Consider the following 23952-nt stretch of genomic DNA (forward strand, 5'->3'; position numbering starts at 1 on the left):
GGGTTAGTGGAGAGAGGAGTGATAAAGGGAGAGTATAGGGTTCTTTGAAGTGAAGGATCTGTTTTATATCCTGATACTGGTAGTGTTGTTACGTGGATCTATACATGTGTTGAAATCCATAGAACTGCATACCAATAAATTTATAAAAGTCAATAAAATATTAGAAGTAAGGAATCAACTGATTACTATTGAATTACTGGAAAACAAGTTGGTAAGAGATAATATTGATGGCAAGGAAACCTGTAGTTCTGCATCTGCCTTCAGCTGACCAAAATGAAAACTATAGCATAGCTACCAACTTAAATATCAGCAGTGACACAGTCACATCAATGTTTATGGTAGCTCAATTCACAATAGCTAGGCTATGGAACCAACATAGGTGCATTCCAAGGGATGAATGGATAAAGAAAATGTGGTGTATATATATGCAGTAGAATATTATGCAGCCATAAAGAAGAATGAAATTATGACATTTGCCAGTAAATGGATGGAACTGGAGACTATTAAGCTAAGTGAAATAAGCCAATCCCATAAAACCAAAGACCAAATGTTCTCTCTGATATGTAGATGCTAACCCATAATAAGGTGCATGGGATAGAAGTTCATTAGATTAGACAAAGGGGAATGAAGGGAAGGGAGGGGTAGAGAGTGAGAATCGGAAGGACAATAGATGGAATCAGATATAACTTTCCTATGTTCACATATGAATATGTGACCAGTGTAACTCCACATCTTATACAACCACAAGAATGGGAAGTTACACTCCATGTATGTATATGTTAAAATACATTCTACTGTCATACATAACTAAAAAGAACAAATTTTTAAAAGCTCTCAAAAAATAATTATCTGCTTGTTTAAAATACCGTCTCTTGTAGTTTATTATAATCATTACTGCTTGTGAGTCAAGGATAATATTGGTGCTTGAATTTCTTACATATGGCAGATCTCAACAGTGGGGTAAAGGCTGTTAATAAATATAAATTATATATTTCATAAAACCCGACTGGTTCTGTGAACAGACTATCAGTTCAGTTGTGCCTCTAAGCCCTATAACTGCTCTTCACTTTTACTGAAATTGGTCAAAAGTTTTTTAAAGTACATTCCTTTATTTCCTGTGGTAAAAAAAAAAAAAAAAAAAGCAGCATATGACCTGTCTTAGCATTCAGTATATTCACATTGTTGGGCAATTATCACCAAGATTCATGTCCATAACTTTTTAACCTTCTCAAATAAAAATTTTGTTATCAATTAAATAAGCACTTCCCATTCTCCACTCCTCTCAATGCCTGGTAACTCTATTCTACCTTTGTCTCGTGAATTCGACTATTTCAAGTATCACACATAAGGACACTATTTGTATTCTGTGATTAGATTGTTTCACTTAGCATAATGTATTCAGGTTTCAGTCACGTTCTACTGTTTCATCTATGTGTCAGAATTTCATTTCCTTTTAAGGTTGAATATTCCCTGTGTGTTTGTGTTTTAGTCTGCTTTTCATGATAGTAGCCAAAACAAAATACCTGACCAGAACAACCTGGAGGAGTAAAGTATGTTCTGGGCTTACAGTTTCAGAGGTTTAGTTCATGGTCAGACAAGTCCAACCCTCTGACCTGAGGTGAGGTAGAACATCATGGCAAAGAGGCATGGAAGAGTAAAGATGCTTGCCTCATTGTTGTCAGGAGCAGAGAAAAAGGGCAGGGGGCAAGGGGTAAGGAAGATGCACCCTTCCAGGGCACACCCCCAGTGGGCTACCTCCTCTATCCACTCCCTACTTGCCTCCAGTTTCCATTCAGGCAGCCCATTCAAATTAGTATGAATAATTAGGTTATAGCTCTTATAATCAAATCTTTTTACCTCTGATAATTCCTGCATTAACACAGGAGCTTTGGGGGGACTCCTTATACCCAAATCATAACAACCACATTTTACTTATTTGTTCATAGATGGACATTTGGGCTGCTTCCATTTTTGGTTATCAACTGTACATTCCCTTTGACCTTGTTGTCAGTCACACCCCCTGCCACTAGACAGATTCAAGGCATATTCTGATACCCTTGAGGAATTTCATTTAGGAGGATATTTCATTTACAATAGTTAAGTTTAAAGAGAATTTTTGAAGTCTGGTCAGTTGCATGTAGAATCTAATTACTTTGTAATACCAATTCTGTATATATCAAATCACTTCTTCATATTTGCTCATTTAATGTGTGTGATTGTGTGTGTGTGTGTGTGTCAAATGTGTGTCTGTCTGTGAGATGATATATAGAAATGTATTGGGTATAGTGTTAATTATTGTGTAGTTAGGAATGTGGTCATTACCCCCCAAAATGGCTTTCCAATATAAAGTAGCAAGTTGGATTTGAATTAACTGAATTGAAATTTTTGAGGGTTAAATAAGAGTTTAATTCCTATATGGGTCTACCATGAAGCTTGACTCCACCATCCCTGACTACTTAAAGCAGAATATCTGGGTGAGGCCAACACAATGGTAGTTTAAAAAAAAAAATATTTATAGATGATTTTGATGTGCAGCCAGGAAATCTTGAATTAGGGGAAGCTAAAAGTAAACAAGTGAAAGTACTTTTAAAAGGTAGTTAGGTCCTGGAGCATTAGAGAAGAGAAATTTAGAATGATAAATGGCAGAATCACCCAAACTGGAAGAAATTAAGAGCCTTTTAGAGTTTGGAGCAGAAAGGTATCAATTATATGGATGATTAACACCTAGAGTAAACAAGAATATAAACCATGAAAATGGTTGAGGAAATCAGCTGAGAATGAGGTAAAGAGGTCATCTTATAGGCACAGATTACAGAGTCCCGAGAATATGAAATTTCTTGATTGTATGTATTTTTATTCAATTCAAAAACTTGTAATAACTGAAGTATCTAAGTGCAATGTGAACTTATCATCTAAGGAATGATATATGTATTTTTAAATATATATTATAAATATATTTTATATATAAATGACATATAATGTATATATTTTATATATAAAAGTATGGTTTGAATATGTCTGTTGACCTGCCCTGCTTCTCTTGGCTATTCTTGTCTGAAGTGACAATAGTTCTGTTTGTGCTATCCTAATCCACCATCAGTAAATAGACAATGAACAATTTACCCTACAATCTCCTTCCTCCCATTACTCAACCAGAGGTGAACTGGAGCATAAAAATGACCAAAACATTGCACAATAATAACAATCCATAAAAAAAAAAAAATTCAGCAAGAACATCATTCCACATCACTCAAACTTCAGGTGAAATCTCTTTGCTATCTCTCTAAGAGATTCCACTGATAAAATTAATTCACTGATTCAAAAACAGGATGGGGAAAGACATCCCAAGAGATCCTTTCTTTCTTTTTTCTCTCTTTGTCTTTTCCTTTCCCTTTCCCTCCTTTGCCTTGCCTCCTCCTCCTACCCCCTGCTCAAACATTTTTGAAAATACAAAAGAGAAATGGAGCAGAAATGGACAATAACCATATAAATATAAATAATATTAATATTTTATGTAAGTTTTTATCTTATTTTTTCATTTTATATTATATTAGCATTTTCTCATCTCATTAAAACCTCTTGATAAACATGCTTTATTTTTCCAATCACACTACACTGTTTGATATCTTTCTAGCTAAAGTTGCAGTTTTCACCAAACTACTAGGGCACAGATAGGAGTCACTAATATAAACAAGGATGTGCTCTTTCCTGCACAAGTTCACTAACCTGAAGGCACAGGGCAGAGAGAGAGAAAGAGCTCACCTTTGGCAAGCTTGTCCTGATCAGACACTGACTCCTTTACCTCCTTGGAGTTAAGAACATCACACGATGGTGATAGATCCTAAAGAGAGCTTCCCACAACTGTAAATGGTTTTCTCTGAGTCAGAACTCTCTCAATGGAAGGAGATGATAGCTAGCTGGCTGGCTAGAAGTGACAAGCCGACCTGGCCCACCCAGGGTGGAATTCCTGAGGAATTAGGGAAGACTTGTGAAATGTAAGGAAAAGGTTGAGAGATGCTTTTTCTCTCTTTCTTCCCGTTTCCTCCATCTTTCTGTCTTAATGACCTGCTCATAACTGGCTGCAACATGGAGACAAAGTATATGTGTTCATCATTGCTTGTAGTTATTATGCTACGATTTTCCCATGTTTTAATTTCTCTGTCTTCTACCCCATAAAGATTGGGTCATTGTCAAGATTACTCTGTGATGGATCTAGAATGTGTCAACTCTGTAGTCTCTCAAATTCTATGGGATTTTCTTGCCAGACTCTGGTTTGGGTGTTCTGCTCATCTCCTTGCCTCAAGTCTATTTGAATAGGGGACCTTTGATGATTGTTTTTAACCTAAGGCTCTGGGTCTGCCCTTCAGTTACTTAAACTCTTGTAAATCTTCATTTGGGAATACAGTCCTCCTGAAATAAGTGTTGCTTTTTTGTTTGTTTGTTTGTTTTTTGTTTTGTCCAAATTAATTTTAATTACTTTTGATTGCTATACACACATGCTTACATACCCACACATACATATTCCATATTTTGTTCACAAGAGGGCAAGCACCAGCCTAGCGCTCCGGAAATATTTGTTGAATAAACGAATCAATCTAGAGTATGTACTGTTACTTTACACTAAGGAAGTTGAGGTTTACAAATGAAACTAAAACTTCCATGTGCTAATCATTATTCTTAGCCCATTTTCTCAAGAAATAAATTTAAAATATGTGTTTATTCATATTTAAATGTTTTTAGTAATAAATGTTCATTGTAACTAGTGAAACAATAAATATTACTTGAAGAAAAATTTAATAATTTTCCATAAGTCCTTTTTCATTTCCAATCCTGTAGGATGACCAATGCAATGAATATTATAGCATGGATTTTTGTAAGCTTCCTTCATGTTTATATGATCACATAAGACATATTTATTCATAAATATTCATTGCCCTGAAAATTTGTTCTTTTCACTTAATAAATTATGATCATTCTTCCAGTTCAATAGCTATACATATAATTCATTCTCTTTCTAATGTTTATATAATCTTTAAATTAAATAAGCATGTAGTCGTATTAATGAAATCAGTATTTTTTACATGTTTTAGCAAAAATTTTGCTAAAATTTTACAAAATTTTTACATAGGATACTTAGCAAGTACTTACTAAGGACCTATCTGCTAGTATCAGTGAATGAGAAAAAAATTAGTATAGGACTTCTAAAGACAATCACTGTCTAATATAGGAGATAAAATAGTTCACATTTTCAAAAATTTGAGATAATCTCCTCAGAGAATTTAAAGTAACAAATGCTTTAAAAATATATCTTTAAAAGAAGTTATGTATCACTGGCAATTCATTCTTAGTCATTGTTTCTAATGTGTGAAAAGTCCTTCGTAGCAACTCAAAAACAAACTAATTTTAAACCATTAAGAGCTCTGATAAAGCACCTTATTCCTAAAACTTCAAAGTGATTTATACTTCTACTAATATTTCTATGGTAATACATGGTATTATGAACTATCTTTATTCCATGGAACTCTAAATACTTCATATATATAATTTGCCTTGCATAATATGTCTACACAATGGGGGAAAGTGTCCTCTACTGATTCAGAAAGTGACCTTAGGACAAAACTATTTGCAAATGCCTGAGTCAAGTATTCAGAGAAGAGTCAGCTCCATGCTTTCTCCTTTCAATTACACTTGCTACCTCCCTAGTAGTTACTACAATGACAATGTAGATAATGTATCATCAATCAGTGAGTCCCATAAACTAGGTAGAGTCCATTCTTATTAAAAAATTGGAGTTTTTTCCACAGACTATTTTTTTAGCCGCTTAAAGGCCTTGTGAATAAAACTTTGCTGACGAGTTTCCTAGGTAAGATGAATCTAAGTTAACTAAATGAGCAGCCAGCGAATCTAGTTAGGCTCTTTGTACTTTCCAGTGCTATAAGAAAGCAAGACAGATGTAGCGTTAAATGTGTAACACAGGATTATGGTTATTCCCAACAACTCTAATTTAGAGAAGAAAACAGAATACTGAAAGTAACATGTAAACAGTAACAATGCCACACATGTATTGACTATTTAACAAAGTCCTATGATGTTCAAAATATATAAACAAAGAACAGTTCAGCAAAATGGTGGCAAAAGTTAAGGACTTTCATATGGATAAGTTAGTACAGCTGCAAAAAAGTAAAAGATCTTGGCAAAGATCTAAATCTTCTAATAGTAACTTTTTTGTATGAATCAATTTGTTTGCCTTTATCTTTGAAGCAAATTGTCACAAGGGCTTCAGAACTCTGAGAATTTGATAACAACCAGGATCTTTCATTCTGTGTTCAGCGTCTCATGTGCCCTGGAAGAAACTGAGCTCAACATGGCCTCCTCTCACTTCCTGCTGACTCAGAATGGTAGGCTTCCAAGTTGCCTTTTAGGATACTGAAGGGGTGCCTTTAGAGCCAAGGCACAGCAATCTGAAGTGTAACATTCTCTTGTTCTTTAAAAATGTGAGCTTAATTCCTTGGAAATTTATTGTTTCAAAGGGTTGCAACACTCCTTCCTTATTGTTTCTCATCATTCTTGAAGAGATTAGATAAACTTCCCTCTCACAAAAGCTTTTTTTTTTTAATTTGAAATTCCTTTGAGAACAAAACATTGACCCAGAATTGTATTTTTAACAAAATACTATAAAATTGTTAACATGTTTTGTTTTCTCCTGAGAAGACCCAATTCAAAAGACATATTAATGCACTTTCTGATTTAGGGCTACTGGCAATATATTGCAAAGAGCAAGACTGAGCCAAAGAACAAAGTTCCTTCTGCTAAACAGGAGGAATAATTTCAATTTACTTTAGAGGACTTGAATGGACTGCTAAGGATTTTCACAGGCTTGAAAGTCAAGCTCAAGAAGTGGGGGTACAAGGAGAGGGGAGGACAACTTCAGAACCCTGACAGGTAGAGTTGTTTCTAATTATCATAAAACTATTCCACATACTGATGCCCTACATCCCATTCCCAGAGTCAGCTAATTAATCTAGTGACAGTTGGTTTTAGGATAGTTGTTTAAGTGTGTCCATAATAGAAAATGACCTCCTCAGAAATGGGGGTGTTTACACGCTGTGATGCTAAGTGGATACAGGGAAGAAAATTCAGGATCATCTTTGCAGTAGGACCTGTTATCGGCAAGTGGTGTGTGTGTGTGTGTGTGTGTGTGTGTGTGTGTGTGTCTGAGTATTGTTTTTTACCAAGTATTTCATTCACTTGTAATGTAGTCTTCACTGGTCACTAGAAAACACTTGTCAATGTGTTCGAATTTCCCAAGATTTATATTTTTATAGTAAGAGTAAGATCAATCAACTTGGGTAAAATTTTACCTCTAGTCCTGTAATAAGTCTTCAATTAATTTAGTCTTGAGAAGGGAAACATAAACCAAACCTCAATTTTAAAACATGCAAATTATTCCTTCTTAATGGTCTAATAGATGCAATTATTTTATTTCTCATCCACTTTTCAAAGGTGTTTCTAAGTGTGATCTAGATTACTGGCTGGTACCATTAAATACCATATGATTGGGGTCTTGTCAAGCACAGACACAGTGAGTCAGGATAATGCAGAGACTGGATTTGACCAGTCTTTCTAGTTCCTCACTTCTCAAAGGAGACATGTAAAACACATTATATTTATTTCCAGACAAGATGATTTAATTCAATTGTAAAAGCAATCTCTCAACACAGTCTCTTTCTTCTTAGGAAGTCCAAAATGTATGTATTACAATTTTCCTTTGCTAGTTGAAGAGCAAGATATGTGGACCATAGAAAACCATATCAAGGAGAAGAGCAGACTTTGCAGTGGGTGGATCAATGGACAGAACACTTGGGGTCAGAGAGTGTTTGAAAGCTGGCTGTGGCTTTTACTAAGATGTAAGGGATAATTTAATCCCACTGAGCCTCAAGTTCTGAAACTGTAAGCTAAGTACCATAACTTCTATCTGAGGGCAATTTTATAAAAATTAAACGTAAAGAGCTTTATGCAGGGAAGGCACCTGCGAAATGTAACTTTTTTTCTTACCTTCCTGAATTTTTTCCAGTTGTGTAGACATTTGGGCTATTACAGAACAAATGACCTGTGTGATTCCATTGCTAAGGAGATAGAAAAGTAAAACAGATAAAAATGTCAAGCAGGAGATGGCCTCAGAGTTTAAATGTTTGGTCTGGTCGTAATACAAACTCACTTTGTGATCTTGGATGCTACTTAATCTTTCTGGGGCTCAGTTTTTTCATTATAAAATGGAAATGATTCCTGCATTGCTGAGCAGTTGCTGAGTGTGGTAGCAAGGATTAGAGACAACTTTTATAAAGCATCTGGTATATTAAGTAAACAGATTGTGAGTAATATATATTGTTCAGATTTTTTTTATTAAAGCTTGAATGCAGACTCATCTTCTGTACTTAATACTCCTTTTCCCACCCAAGACCTTCAAAGGGTTATAGTTGGGGCTTTGATCACCCATTAAGTGATTTGGCTTTATTATTTGGCTGAGACTTGGGGATATAGTCTCAGCCTTCCATTTGGGCGATTAACTATTTAATTGTATAACTATATAGTTAAATGTTTAATGGTATGAGTTGGATGTGAATTCTGGCTGAATTTTGTTCATGGCAAAATAAGCAGGTTTGAATAAATAATTTCTGAGAGTCTCTGCTACCATAATATTGTGATTCCACTGTCTTTTTACTGAGTTACAGCAGATAAATTCTCATATCCTTAAAGCTTAAACTATTTCTCTATGATTTAATTTTCACATTCCCTTTACTCTATTTCTCTTTAATTGCAAAGGGGGATAATTTCCATCACTTTTCAAACAAACCAATATCTATATACTGATGTAGTGGCATTCCAGGATATTAATGCATCATACTTTAAAACAGTCTGGATTGTACTTCAATCCAGAAATTCAGTAATGATTGTACATTGTAAAAATGAGAATAATAATGATTCATTGATAAAGCTTCCTATGCCTCCAGGCCTCTGGTCATGGGACATAGTAAAATACAACAAAATTTAAAATAAATTAAGGCTTAATAATTCAAAAATACAGTCTAAAAATCACATTTTTTGGTGTGCATTCCTTCCTTTCATCATGAACACTTAAAAATAAAAACAAAAGATCCATTAACCAGCAACCAGATTTTAATAATTATTAACTAGAATGGAAATAAAATTAACTTGACCTTATTTTAGAAGGCTGTAGAGATCTACTCTATTTATGCAGACAGGAAATAAGCTCTAACCTATTCAACCTCAATTTCAGAAGTCTAACTTCTCTTCAAATGAATAAACCTTCAGTGAGGATTCAAAGTAAATGTATGGATTCCATAGCATGTTCATACTGTCTACCTTTTACTTTGATCTTGGTCTATTCCTGAGTTATCCTTCAATTGATATTTTGTTGAGTATCTACTATGTGCTTTCTCAATGTATTGGGAATAAAATTCAGATTCCTTATCCTGGTACTTCTCTGATATCACCTCCAGTCACTCTGCTCTTTTGACCACTCTGCCCTACATACCCTGGAATCTTTCTAGTTTCTTGAATACTCACAGTTTGTATCCAAGACGTTGTATTTGAACAAAAGGCTTTGTACTTGCCATTTCTATCTGAAATCTTCTCCCTCCTGATGCTGGTCATCTGCATCTCAAATTTTTCACCTGCTTGATTATTCCTGTCCTCCAATTCTCAACTCAAATGTGGCTTTCTTTTGAGAATTCTGTTCTTAACACTCAATAGATATTAAAATAAATTACCACCATCCACAGTTGTCTTGCATATATAGCTCTTTTCATGGGCAAAATTTATAATTTTGGATTATTCGTGTACTTACTTAATATCTGATAGTCTGAGGAGACCAAGTACCATAAGGGTCTAAGGGATCATTTTTACATTCCTAGCAGTAAGCTCAGTTGAATAATAAATTAATGATCCCATTGTAATAGATTCTATAGGGCTCAGAAATGTTAGTTAAATGTGGACTCTACCCCTAAAAATTTATTTTCCAGTAAGAGGATAACACTTGCACATGAATAGTGTTACAAAATATAGAGAATAATTCACATCTCAAAAATAGTATAGATGAGTGATGCATTAGTTTTTTAGAGCTTCTATGAAAAATTAGCATAAACTTGTTGGCTTAAAATAACACAAATTTATTCTCCCACAGTTTTGGAGACTAGAATTCCAAAATCAAGCTTTCAGCAAAGGTCACTACATGTGCCAAGTGAATTTGGTGGGTAGTGGAGAGTGGTTAATTTCTGGCTACGTCAAGTAGGGAAGAATTCGTGAAATCAATAGCCTTTCAAATAGATTTGGATGGACTGGATTTGAATATTAAAATAAAAACAGAATGATGGGCAGTTTAGATGGTAGAAATGATATGAATGAAGGTGGGTATGAGGATTTGGCCTGAGTATATGGTACCTATATCAGAAATGGGGTTAGGTTAAATTTTAAAATTCCATGATATTGAAAAATTTTTTGGTAGTCAATATAAAATTATTGAGAGTTTTGTCTGAGCAAAGGAGACATAATTTTAGTGCTTCTTCTTCAGAAAAGTTAATGGGGCAGCAGTATTTATGACAAGCTGATCTCCCTGCCCCGTTTCTCCCAATTAAGAAATTTCTGCAGGTACAAGTAGATGAAAGCCTGACTAGAGCAGAGGTATCAAAGAAAGAGAATTAACAAGACCTGGCTACTTATTGGACATATAGGAGCAGAAAGAGGCAAGAATAATACATTTTCAGTCAAGACCCTAGAGAGCTGGGGTGAGAAAAAAAGTAGGATAGTTGAAAGGAGGATGATTTTTAACTAGGTGGATGAATTCAGTTTTGATATACAGACTCTGAGAAAACAGTGTGATTTCTATTTGAAGCTTTAAATACAGATATTGGAAATGTAGGCCTGCAGTTTGCAGATGTAATAGAAGTAGTGATATAAACTCCTGAATTATCAATGGTGACATAATTGAAGTCCTATTACTCTGGGAAGCAGTGTCAAGTCATGGGAAGAGTAGGCATGTCGAATTTGACAGACAATGTTCACATTCTGTCTCTAAAATTTACCAGTCACATGACCTGGGATAAAATGCTTAATGCCTTTACTTTCTTACATAGAAAAAGGGGAAAATAATTTTATCACTTAATTAGGATTACATGAGTTGAGTATTAAAGGTCTGTTACCTTTAAAGCTTCTTCCATATTTGGGAGACAAAATCCCTAGTAAAAAAATGTATTTATTTATTTATTTATTTATTTATTTATTTATCTATCTATCTATCTAAAAGACTTGTTCTTTTTCATGTGTTTTAGTTGTACATGGGCACAATACCTTTATTTTATTTATTTATTTCTATGTGGTGCTGAGGATGGAACCCAGTGTCTTACATGTGAAAGGCAAGCACTCTAACACTGAGGTACAACCCCAGCCCTGATATTTTAAATCCAGTATCTTAAAAATAAGTGATTCAGTATTTTCTTTTGATATTTATCTTTCTTTGATTGGATTCCATGTTGCAACCCCTACTTTTGGAAAACTGATGCTCCCATACCTCCTGGTTCTCTTCCACTTGCTTCTCTTTTGTCACTGGCATCAACAAGCACTGTATTGCCAAATCACACTATTATCAGTCACTGTTCCATTGAATTTCACTCATTATCTACTATAGGTGGGCTCCTTGCTAATATCATGTGATTCCTGGTGGCCCAGAAAAATGGTAACAGTTTACTTCCTCTGCTGTCCCCATTTAACATTTTATTTATAAGAAAGATGCATGCATTTCCTAAATAGTTGACGAATGTCTTAATGACCGTAAATAGGTGTTATTTATCTGTGTTTTCTGGTGGCATTTTGTTTATTGGAGGCATAGAACAAATATGCATTATTATAGAACATAGAGAAAAAAGATTTGAGGAGAAAGCCTTGTTGAGGCCCTCCATGTGGGGCCCTCACTGACATTCCCATGCTTTAATTCCCCCTTCTTGTCCAAATGCCAATGCTTCCGTGGTATTTTTTTTTTTTTTTAAGGGAAGTTCAGTCTCTTTGTATTTGTGGCATAAAAACTTAGAACTTTTTGTACATGGTGACTTGAGTTTGTTCATGTGGGGAGGGGGAAATGTTTAGATGGGATAAAATAATTTTGAGGAAGAATTTACACTATATCCAGGACTTAACTCTGGATAAAATAATAGAAAAAAATCTTACACTGGCTTCTTTGGACAGCTAAATGACAGCAACCAATAAAGTCAACATGAAATAAATTATCAGGGCAAGAAATTAATTTTAAATTATTAAACTTTATTTCACATTTTTTTTTCAGACTCTGAAAAACTTTTCTTTGATGGAAACGACCCCTGGCAACAGTGACATTCTGACACCATGCATGATGCACACTCTTGGGAAGTCTGAATTCCATGTCACAATGACTCTGTTCAGTTTACTGGTTTCATCATGCCTGTAAGCCCAATTAAACTACTGGAGTTTCTAATGGTCTTCTGTCCACTCTGTAAATCATCATAAGAATCATAAAGAATATTAAGTCAACCAATAAATTTGCCTGTATATGACTCACTAAACCACCATAGGCATGGTGTCAAGATTTACAGGAATAATGAAAATATAACTGTGTTGATAACAATGTTTTCAGAATAGCCCTTTAAGTATGAATTTTGGATGGCTTGGTAAAGGGGACTACAGTTCAACATATCTCAAAACTGAGCACCAGGTGGTTTGCTCTTTAGGAAATACTGTTCATTCCATGAGTATAGAGGAAAGATTGAAGCCTATGCATCTGTATTTGTGTCTACTCTCAAGTCTACATTTCTAAGGATGATCTTCATGGGTGGTCAGTAGGATCTGCATGAACTGCATGCTCCAAAATGGATCTCAATTTGTTTATTTTAAAGTGAGGTGATGGGACTTTCAGTTCTTGCATCCTTTCCAGTTGTAATGTTTGATGATATTCTAACCTTAAATCTTTTTCACCTCAAATTTTCAATCTTAAAATGTGAAATATTTTATAAAGTTCTTTGATGTCCTTAAATGTTATTCAACATGATAACAGTACAATTCACTAGGCCTAAATTTTATCATTTTAGTTTTGCCTCAGAGGTTAAGTTTTATGAGCACCTTAATTTGCATCACCAGAAGCTGATTTAATAAAAATGAAAGGATCCCTTTCGGAAATAAATCTTTAAAAGTGGTGGTGGGAGGAGGGACAGAAAACTTTATGTCAAGTGGTTCTGAGTTCTAAAGAATATTGTGAACTTCTTGTTGTTTACAAACTGGTTCTGAATTTTATGTAATGAAAATAGTTTCTGCTTGTAATAACTTCTTAATTTTCTGCTCTTAGTAGCCAATATCTATTCTATAACTTGTCCCACTTCTTGGAAGCACAACCTACTTTTTGACAGTAAAAAACAAACAAAAAAAATAAAACAAAAAAAAAAAAACCAAAAACTGGTGGCAGATCACTGTCCACCCTGGAGTCAAGTTCAGTTTAGGAAATATAAGACACAAGTTAAATGGAAAACTACCAAAGACCATTTCACAGGCAAAATGGATGTGGTATGAATAGGTACTCCTCAGTTTTGTCAGGAAAAGGATGTGTAAAGTCAAGAAGGTATGATATGATGAAGAGAAGATTTATCTTTGGCAAATTATGAATATATTCCTCTCAAAAACCTTATGCAATCTCTCTTTATAATAAATAGTCTCTGAGTGAATGAATCCTAAATTTCCTAGTTTTTACAAATTTTGTAATGGTACTAAGAACAATAGCTTTTTTGAGATTACGCATTATTGTACCCAGTACTGGGAAATTATAAAAATGAACGAGACGGAGTCTTGCTTTTAGAGACTTTACAGTGGGTTTGAACTGTTGTAGTTATGACAAAAATAACAATAACATTTATTCTCTCATGCAAGCCAGGAACTGTGCTGAGTTGGCAACACACATAAGTTGCCAAAGTCCCTCTTTTTCACCAGATGCACTGACAGTGTGGTGATCTTGGTTGGCCCATGCATCATTCCACCAAAAAAAAAACAGCGGCACTTAGGATGAATTCAAACGAAAGACAGAGACATTTAAACCACTCCAGGACTGTCTGCAGTCAACATACAAGAACTACAGTCAATAATGAAAGGGTGCAGTGAACCGAGGTAAAAATGGAAGAAATCGAATCACCTTTAGTGCTCTCTGCTGGACAAGGAATGTGGCACTCTGAAAACCATGATGCAGCATATGCCACATCTGGCATTCCAACAAGGAAACTTGGGTGTTAAGACTCTCTAGCAAAAGATCTTGCAACACATTAAACTGCAAAACTTAAGATGTCATAAGTTTCTGGATTTCATTACAAAATGTACATTTGGACTTAAAACTTATAAAAGAAATGATTGACTTTCCTTGTAGTATTTCACAACCTTTGAGTACAGCATTAAAATGATTTTCCTCTTTTTTCCCTCCACCAACTATAAGCTTCTGTTTTCTTACCCTGGGCATCTGAATCTTTTATGTGCTCCAGTTCTATTCACTGCCTGTTATTCAGACATTGAAATCCCAAATGTTAATTGTTCTTCCAAGTACATTGACAAAACAGCAGCTAAATAAGGGTAGACCAGACTGTGGTAGACTCTGACATGCATTTATGGAACAATGGGGCTCTGAGAGACAGCCTTGTAGCTCACGGGAAGACAGAAGATGTGCTATTTTGACTGCTTCGTAGCAGAATGGGGAACACGAGCACACAAGGGAATTATGCATTTTACTTAGTTTTGCCCAAAGTCCTCAAGGCAACAGAATCTTGTGATGTCATCATGAACTTTCCATTTCCACTGACACAAAGGCTAAAAATTTCTAATGACATCACAAAGGAAAATGGAATCTACTTAGATTCAATAAGAAATCTTCTTTTACCTTTCATGAGTCTGGTACCAAAAATGCAAGAATCTTTCCAAACAGGGTGTATGTCACTGTGTGACACCCTCCCTAATGAAATTCAAACCAGCCAAAAGAAAGAATCCACAATTTCAGTTAAACAAAAAAGATATACTGAATATTGAGCCCAACAACTTTATTTTTTTTTAAAGAAGAAAAATTATTTAAAGATGTATTTCTTCAGGGACTTTCAAAACCGATGTTTTTGTCCCTTTTTGAGGTTAGTCACAGAAACACAGAAGAAGGTACAGGAAGCTTCTACTTACAGGAATACAGTGCAGCTCAATCTTTTGTTTTTAAGGTGCAGTGATTTCAGTCTCTAAATGTAACTTCAGGCAGTCTGAAAAGAAACAGGTTAAAATCTCTTTCAGTTATAATTGGTATTTCAGATTTAATTAAAAATTAAACTTTCATAATGTTTCACCATCCAAAGCAATGCATTATCAGTCAAGCGTGGCTTTTTTTTTTTTTCCTGTTAAGGAAAAAAAAAAAAAAAAGAAACCTTCTTCCCAGAGTAGTTTTTTAATGAAAAGAAAAGGATCTAAAGAGTAAAGGGAGAAAAAGCAATCTGAAAAACAAAACATGCCTCCATGTTAAGGATTTCGTGATATGATTAGAAACTTAGTATTTTGGAATTTTAGCTATGTTTTTTATCAGATATTTTAAAAAATATTCCCTGACAACAATTTCATAAAGATTACATAAAATTAACACTCAGAGAATAAAGAAGAAAATCTATGGATCTGAATACACACATTAAAGAAAAAGTATGAGTTCAAATGGAACTGAAAAAAAACACAAGATCTATTTCTTTCAAATTGCTGAATTGAATTGGTGGTGGGGCAGATGGTAAAGTAGAGGTCAATAAACATATTTAGCAATACGAAATGGCCATTACAATGTATTATGAGGTAGTGTGCCCTATTCCACATCATATTGTACATCTTGTCACATGCAACCCCTAGTGTTTAAAGCAACACAGAAAGATCACCAGGTTTTGAACCATACCTCCTGATTTAAACTCCTGGTTCAAAAAATATGTATCTTTAATGTTCAAATTTAAGAGTCTGTGAATTAAGATCTGGGCTTAAAACACCATAGTTTTTTTTTTTTTTTTCAATCCTTTCCTTCTTTAAACAATATCATATAAATAAAATATTAGTCAAAAAACACATGCATGCTAGATTAAGTCATGTCTATTTTTAGCTTCAAATAGTTATTTGAAGGGATTTAGAAGTTTGTAAATGTAAAGTGGAGCTATTATAATTATCCTTCTTCTATTTTACGGCAGTAGTTTTGAATATATATTTGTAGCACTAAATGTAGTATGTTTATGTCCAACCTCATATAATGCAAAGTAATATTTTAATATTTCCACATATGAGAGTATAATCATAAATTACTCCTGAAACTACCTAATATTAGAATATGCATCTGGTTCTCACTTGTGAATCTTGTTTTCTTTTTCCTTTGAAATATATGGAAGAATAATTTGGGTGTCTATTTGATATACATAGATTTTAAATGCAAACTTGCTCAGCTTCACACTAAATTCACCCATGAATGGATTAGGTTTTTTTAAAAAATCACTGACATTGACTAACTAAACTTTCCCCCTGCTTCTCAAATGCCTGAATTAGACTAAAAATGCACCAGTGTAAAGACAGAAATTATGGAGGCGTCACCAGGGACAACTGAATGAGAGGAGGGGAGTGCACATATATCCTTATAAGGCAACAAAACATTCATAAAAGAAACTGACAAAAATAACTGCTCAGAAATTATATGGAATAACAATAATCCCTAAGAAATGATTCTGAAACATAAAAACTGCCCACCTCTACATAAATCCAAATCACCAACTGGTATTGTTCTATTCACCAAAAAAAAATATGGTTAGTGAAACTGATTCACTGTCCAGCTTAGAAAAGAAAAGGTGATAGAAACTAGGCTGGACATTTACATATAAACTATTTAACTGACAACTAGCAGTTCAGTTCAGTCAGTCAGATCTCCTTTTTCTCAATTCACCAGATGTTGACTGAACTGAACTATCAGTTCAAAATAATAAAGTCTATTCTGTGAACAGTCTATTAAGTTACATTTCCCCCGCCCCTTATGTCATTCCTCTTTGTCTTCTTTGACCTTTGTTTTCACTCCATTTCTGCGTGTTTTCCTCCCTACTTTCACTTTCTTCTTTATTTCTTTTTTCCTTCTCTCTCTCTATCCCCCCTTGGTGAGGGTAATGAAGCTCAAAAATAACATCTTGTATCCTGTTGAGGAAAACTTGGTCACAACTATCCTTCCAGATGACAAACTCATTCTTAAATGTCTGTTTCCCAGTCCAAAGAAAACAGCATTTGAGAAAATATAGATGCAACATCACTTACCACCACCACCACCACTTTTAATTCCTATGCTGCATTCATCACAAGGGGGACAAAGTTTATTTACATTATATCTAACCTCAAATAGGACCACAAATAAGACTAATAACAGGACCATTCTGTGGCACTCAGGCAAACGGCTGGGCAAAACAGATGGATCTTACTTTGCGCCAGGACTCAAAAATACAGTCGCCAACTCACTGTTGGCGACTACATATCTTGGCCCAAAGATGGACCTGGAAGTGGGACCAGTTGTCTTTGATATGAATACTGCTCTTCTTCATATCTGCCTCATGAACAAGTCATTAATTCTGTCACTATGTAATGGGAGTCAGTTTTGGGTAGAAACTGCTTGTAAGGCAGGTCATTAAGGCAGTGAAATATTCTGAGGGCATGTCAGGTAAGATTAAGGAGTGCTAAGTTAGCACAAGGACCTTCTTACCAACACTACTATCTACTTCAACTTTCTGAGGGTTTGTGTGTTTTGTTATTCCCAAACTCACAACTATACAATGAACCCACTTTAAAGTAGCCGATTAACAGAGAATGCGTTGTCAATATGAATTGCTCCTGACATTTCAAGTTCCAAAATCTTTAAATTTTTTATTTTTCTCAAACAGATCGATCTCGGTCATTATCAAAATTGACAACTAGTGCCAGACTTCTCTAATCAGGACAAAATTATATAAGGTTTTATAGATTACAGTCAACATCCAGTGATGCACTGAAAAACAGCTCAGTAATCAATGCAAATTACAAAGCTTGGAAGAATGCTTCCTTCCAAGAGATCCTCCAGCAAAAGAGTTCTACATGCTGCACTAGTTAAAGATTCTGAATGGCTTTCCAGAGAAGTAGCAAAAGCATTATATTACAGTAACCTATCCTGTGCTTCACAAAGCGACAAAGCCTCCAGTCAATTAAAAAAGACCTGAAGGGGGCGAGGAACTATAGATCTAAACACTGAGTAGGAACAAAGGGCTGTTTTTGACCACATTCTACTTTCAAAATCCTCGCTTAGGAGTTTTAGATATCACCAGGTCACAGAACTTCAAGGAAAGAACAACAATGCACTCCAGTTTAGGAGGTCTGTTAATTCAGGCACTCCTCTTCCTGTTCTCCCCACCATTCAGCTCTAATTGTATTGTGCTCAGATTATTTTTGAGAGTTCACTCACCTCTCTATGATTTATTCATGTTGACACTGTCCAGATTTGATTTTTAAAAGATACAAGCTCTGTCTGTGGTCAACAGAGAAGGCTAATTATAATACTTTTGGGGTTTTAGATTTTTTTCTTTTTAAAAATCTTTATTATGGAAAATTTCAAACATATGCCAGTGTGGAGTGCATAGTAAAATGAACTCCTACGTGCTCATCACCTGTCATCAATTTATTTTATATCTACCCTCTCACCCACTTTTTCTTCCACCAGATCATTTCAAAGACAATCCCTAATAGCATGTCATTTCATCCCTGCATGCCTTGGTATATATTACTAAAAGATAACAACTTTTTACAAACATAATTCATTTCATCCCACTTCAAAAATAAAACAACTCTTTAATGGCATTGAATATTCTGTCCATGTCAAATAATTGACTTTAAAATGTTTTTCTCTTTCCTTTTTTCCTCTCCCTTCCTATTTTCCTTCCCTCCCTCCCTTCCTCCCTCCCTCCCTTTCTCCTCCCTTCCTTCCTTCCTCCTTCCCTTCCTCCCTCCCTTCCTCCCTTTCTCCTTCCTCCCTCCCTTCCTTCCTTCCTTCCTTCCTTCCTTCCTTCCTTCCTTCCTTCCTTCCTTCCTCCCTCCCTCCCTCCCTCCCTCCCTCCCTCCCTTCCCTTTTCTTTCTTCAGATAGTTACTTTGAATCAGGATCCATGCAAAATCAACATATTATATTTGAATGATTTACCTTTACTTTTATTATTTTAACTTCCTATTTTAAAATAATTTTAGATTTATGAAAAGAAAGGACAGAAAGTTCCCATATTTCCTTCACCAACTTCTCCTAATGTTAGTATCTTATATAATCAAGGTAAATTTGTCAAAGCTAAGAAATTAACATTGATACAAAACTATCAATGAAACTGCAGACTTTATTTAGAGGTCACCAGTGTTTCCACCAATATCATTTTCTGTTCCAAGAATCCAATGCAGGATACCAAATTGCATTTAGTTACCATGTCTACTTAGTTTCTTCTCATGTGACAATTTCTTAGTCTTTCCTTGTTTTGTACAATCTTGAGAGTTATAAAGCATTGGTCAGGTATTTCACGTTACTGAATTTAAACTTGTTTGATATTTTCTCATAATGAAATTGGAATTATGAGTTTTAGAGAATACAAAAGAGTAGAAGTGTTCTTAAAATATCAGGAGATCATGATATAAGCTCGTACATCACTGTGGATGTTAACATTGGCCAGTTTGTTATGATGGTCACTGTCAGGTTTCTATATACTCCTTTCAGTTTTAATAAGCATATTTTGATTTTAATAGCATGTCAATGTACAATTTATATAAGATACAATTCACCCTCATTAAGTTATACAACTCAATAAATTTAAGAAAACTTGCATAGCCAGCATCACAATCCAGTGTGAGAACATTTTTGTCTCCCTCACAAAATTTCTTCATATTCTGAGGCAGTTAAGCCCCACTTTCACCCCTAGACCCACCCAACTAACTGCTTGCTTTCTCTAAAACTTTATATTTCCTGGAAATTTCCTATGCAATGATAGAACATGTAATCTCTTTCAAGTGGCTGTTTTTCATTTGTAATAGACTTTTTATTTTTAGAGTTTATTTATGCTGTGGCTTGTAACAACGTATTCCTTTTATTGATGGATAGAATTACATTGTGTGGATGTAGCATATTTTGTTTATCTATTTATCAGTTGATGGACATTTGGATTTTTCTCAGTTTTTATTTTTATTTATTTTGGGGGGGGGGACTACCAGGGATTGAACTAGGGGACACTCGACCACTGAGCCACACCCCCAGCCCTGTTTTGTATTTTATTTTGAGACAGGGTTTCACTGAGTTGCTTAGCACTTTGCTTTTGCTGAGGATGGTTTTGAACTTGTGATCCTCCTGTCACAGTCTCCTGAGCTGCTGGGATTACAAGTCAGTTTTTATTTTTGACTATTATGAAAAATGATACCTTGAACATTCACTTATATACAGGTCTCTGTGTGATATGTTTTCATTTTTCTTAGGTACATAACTAAAAGTAGAATTGTTGGGTCATAAGTGTAAATTTATTTTAGTTTGTAAGGAATCTACAAACCATTTTCTAAAGTGGCTGTACTATTATATGTTCCCACCAGCAAATAGGAGGGGTCCAATTTCTCCATATCTTCACCAACACTTGTTACTCTCATTTTTAAATTACTGCTATTAGTGGGTTTGAAACAGTATTTCCTAGATTAAATTACTTGTTCCTAAGTATTAATGATGTTGAGTATCTTTTCATCTGCTTGTTAGTAATTCCTACTTTTTCTTTGGTGAAATGTCTATTCCAAAAATTTCCCAATTTTTAATTGGGTTATTTATCTTTTTATTACTAAAGAGTTCTTTATATGGTATGACTAGAAATTCTTTATCAAATAATGATTTACAAATCCTAGTCTTGAGATAGCTTTTCCCAGTCTGTGACTTGTCATTTCATTTCCATAATAATAGCTTTTGAAATGGAAAAGTTTTAAATTTTACAAAAATTACACAGTTGCTTTTTAAATCAAGTTTTTAGTATCATGTCTAAGAACCCTGTCTATCCCAAGGTCATGAAGATTTCGCCTATGCATTTTAGAAATTTTATAACTTCAATTCTTACATTTAGGTCCACAATCTACTTTTATGTAATTTTTATGTATGCTGTGAGGTAAGAATTTAAAATATTTTTATTATAGTCCTGGTACCATGAATATAAATATATATATTTCATATAGTCCTAGTATTAAGAACCTAGCGCTATTTATTGAAAATTATCTCTTCCCCTTCCAAATTGACTTGGTGCTTTTGTCAACAGATACTGACCAAAAATGTAAAGATTAATTTTCTGGACTCTCAATTCCATCCTAGTAGATGCCAGTACCACATTTTCACCTTACTGTACATTTTATGGTAAGTTTTAAAATTGATTTTGCTTTGTTTTTCATACTTATTTTAATTATTGAGTCTTTTTCTTCTTCTTTTAAATTTTCTAATCAGTTTTTTAATTTCTGTAAAAATGCCATTTTTTTCTGATGTTATTGAAATTTTTTCTTAATCTCATTGTTTGTTGCTAGTATATGAAAACAATTGATTTTTGTACAATGATCTTTTATCTAGTTAACTCGCTAAACTCATTTATTAGCAAATACAAAGAGTTTTACTTTCCAAACTGGTTGCCATTTATTTAATTCTGTTCTGTTTTCTTTTCTTTTCCCTTTCCTTCTCTTCAGTTCCTTTTCCTTCCCATTTCTTCCCCTATTCCTTTCTTTTTCCTCTCTTCCTTTAAAATCTCTCTGCCTTCTGTCTCCCTTAACATTCTAGGTAGACATTTTATTACAATGCTGAATAGAATAGGTGAGATCTGATAATATTGTCTGTTTCCCAATTTTAGAAGTAAATCAGACACTCTTTCATCATTAAGTTAGTTATAGGTTTTTCATAGATGCCCTTTATCAGGTAGAAATTCCTTTCTGTTACTAGTTTATTGACCATTTCTATCACCAGTGCACATTGAATTTTGTCAAATGCTTTTCTGCATCTATGGAGATGGTCATTTTTTTCTTTTATTCTATTAATATGGTACATTACATTACATTAACAGATTATTCGATAACAAGTGAATCTTGTATTCCTGGGATAAATCACACTTATTCAGGCTGTATGATAATTTTCAATATAGCTCATATTTGATTTTTGAGTATTTTGTGAGGATAACAAGTGAATCTTGTATTCCTGGGATAAATCACACTTATTCAGGCTGTATAATAATTTTCAATATAGCTCATATTTGATTTTTGAGTATTTTGTGAGGATTTTGGTATCTGCTTTCAGGAGGAATACTAACCTGCAATTCTTTTTTATTGTAATGTCTTTGACTTTAGTTGCAGGGTAATATACTCCCATCAGCGGATAAATTGAAAGTTTTATTTTTCTTTATTTTCTGTAAAATTATGTTAAAGATTGACATTTTTTCTTCCTTTGAATAGAATTCACCATAGAAGCAATCTATATCTACCATTTCTTTTTTATAGAAATTTCATCTCTTTACTGTTATAGGACTATGCAAATTTTCTAGGACTAGTGGGATCCCATCTTCTTCAAGAAAGCTACCTACCATTATGTACCGCACTTACAAACTAGGTTTTGCTTCCTAAAGGTCCACAGTACCTCTCATTTGAGTCACCCTGGGGTTCAAATCTTTAACGTATGACCTTTGGGGAACACTACCCATATTCAAACCATAACACTACATAATTATTATATGGTCAGATTTTCCTTCCATTTCCACTGCTTTGAGTGGATTTTAATTACTTTAGTTGTCATTTCCTTTCAGTTAAAATAATTTTCCACAGTATTTCTTTTAGGACAAGTCTATTAGTAATAAATCATTTCAGCCTTTGTTTATCTGAGAAATTTTTATTTTATCTTCATTTGAAAGAACAGTTTTGCTGGATATAAAATTCTCAATTGATTATTTCTTTCTTTTCCTTCAGCACTTTGAATATGTTATCTTACCTTCTGGTTCTAATTGTTTCTACTAAGAAGCAAGCTGTTCATCAGAGTGTTGTTCTTTCTATCCACAAGTCTTTTTTCTCTTGCTACTTTTAAGATTTCCTCTTTCTTTGGCCTTCAAAAGTCTGATAGGCAAACTTGTGTTTGACCTTTGTGTTTATTCTACTCGGTGTTTTTGAAAAGGAATATGGGTAGACTGATGCTATTCATCACATTTGGGAAAATTTTGTCCAAATTTCTTCAAATATTTTTCTATCCCATGTTTCTACCCTCCTTTCCTCCTATTTCACTATAAATGTTAGTCTGTTTAATGGTTGTCCAACAGGTCTCTGAAGCTCTATTCAATTTCTTCAGTTTTTTCTTCTTTGGATTAGATAATTTCTGTTGCTTTGGCTTCAAGTTCACTGTGTCTTTCTTCTGCCATAGCACATCTGCTATTGAGACCTTCAAGCAATTTTTTAAAAAAATTTCAGTTATACATTTCAACTTCAAAATTTTGTTTCTTTTCAAATAATTCTTATCTTTATAATGAAACTCTATTTGAAGAGTAATTATAGTAATGCTTTTATTTAATAATTTAACATGATTTCCTTATTTATTTGACACATTTAAGCACTGCTTTTATGTCTCTCTGCCAAATAGTCAACATCTGCTCTCCCCACTTCAACTCAGATTCTGTTTCTTTCAACTGCCTTTATAACTGGGTTTGGGTCACACTCCTATTAGTTTAATTTCATAATTTTCCTTGATAATTGATATTTTTTACAATTTGACAACTTTGGTTTCTGATTTTTCCCTTTTAGGGATTGTTCTTCATTTAGGACTTGTTTGATCTAATTCTGTGAAGTCTGTCTCCTCCATGCTGTGCAAATA

At 34.2% G+C, this 23952-nt stretch overlaps 1 long non-coding RNA gene across 3 annotated transcripts in view; it reads right to left on the reverse strand.

The window, feature by feature from the left end:
- LOC306670646 overlaps positions 1-23952 on the reverse strand; it is a 667486-nt gene that overhangs the window by 290305 nt on the left and 353229 nt on the right. For all 3 annotated transcript variants that reach the window (XR_013766464.1, XR_013766465.1, XR_013766466.1), the window contains exon 4: positions 15241-15314. This is a non-coding gene — a long non-coding RNA (uncharacterized lncRNA). The remainder of the gene's footprint in view (positions 1-15240; positions 15315-23952) is intronic.

Source organism: Sciurus vulgaris (genome assembly GCF_902686455.1).
Source record: "Sciurus vulgaris genome assembly, chromosome: 10".
In the NCBI taxonomy this organism is placed as follows: Eukaryota; Metazoa; Chordata; class Mammalia; order Rodentia; family Sciuridae; genus Sciurus; species Sciurus vulgaris.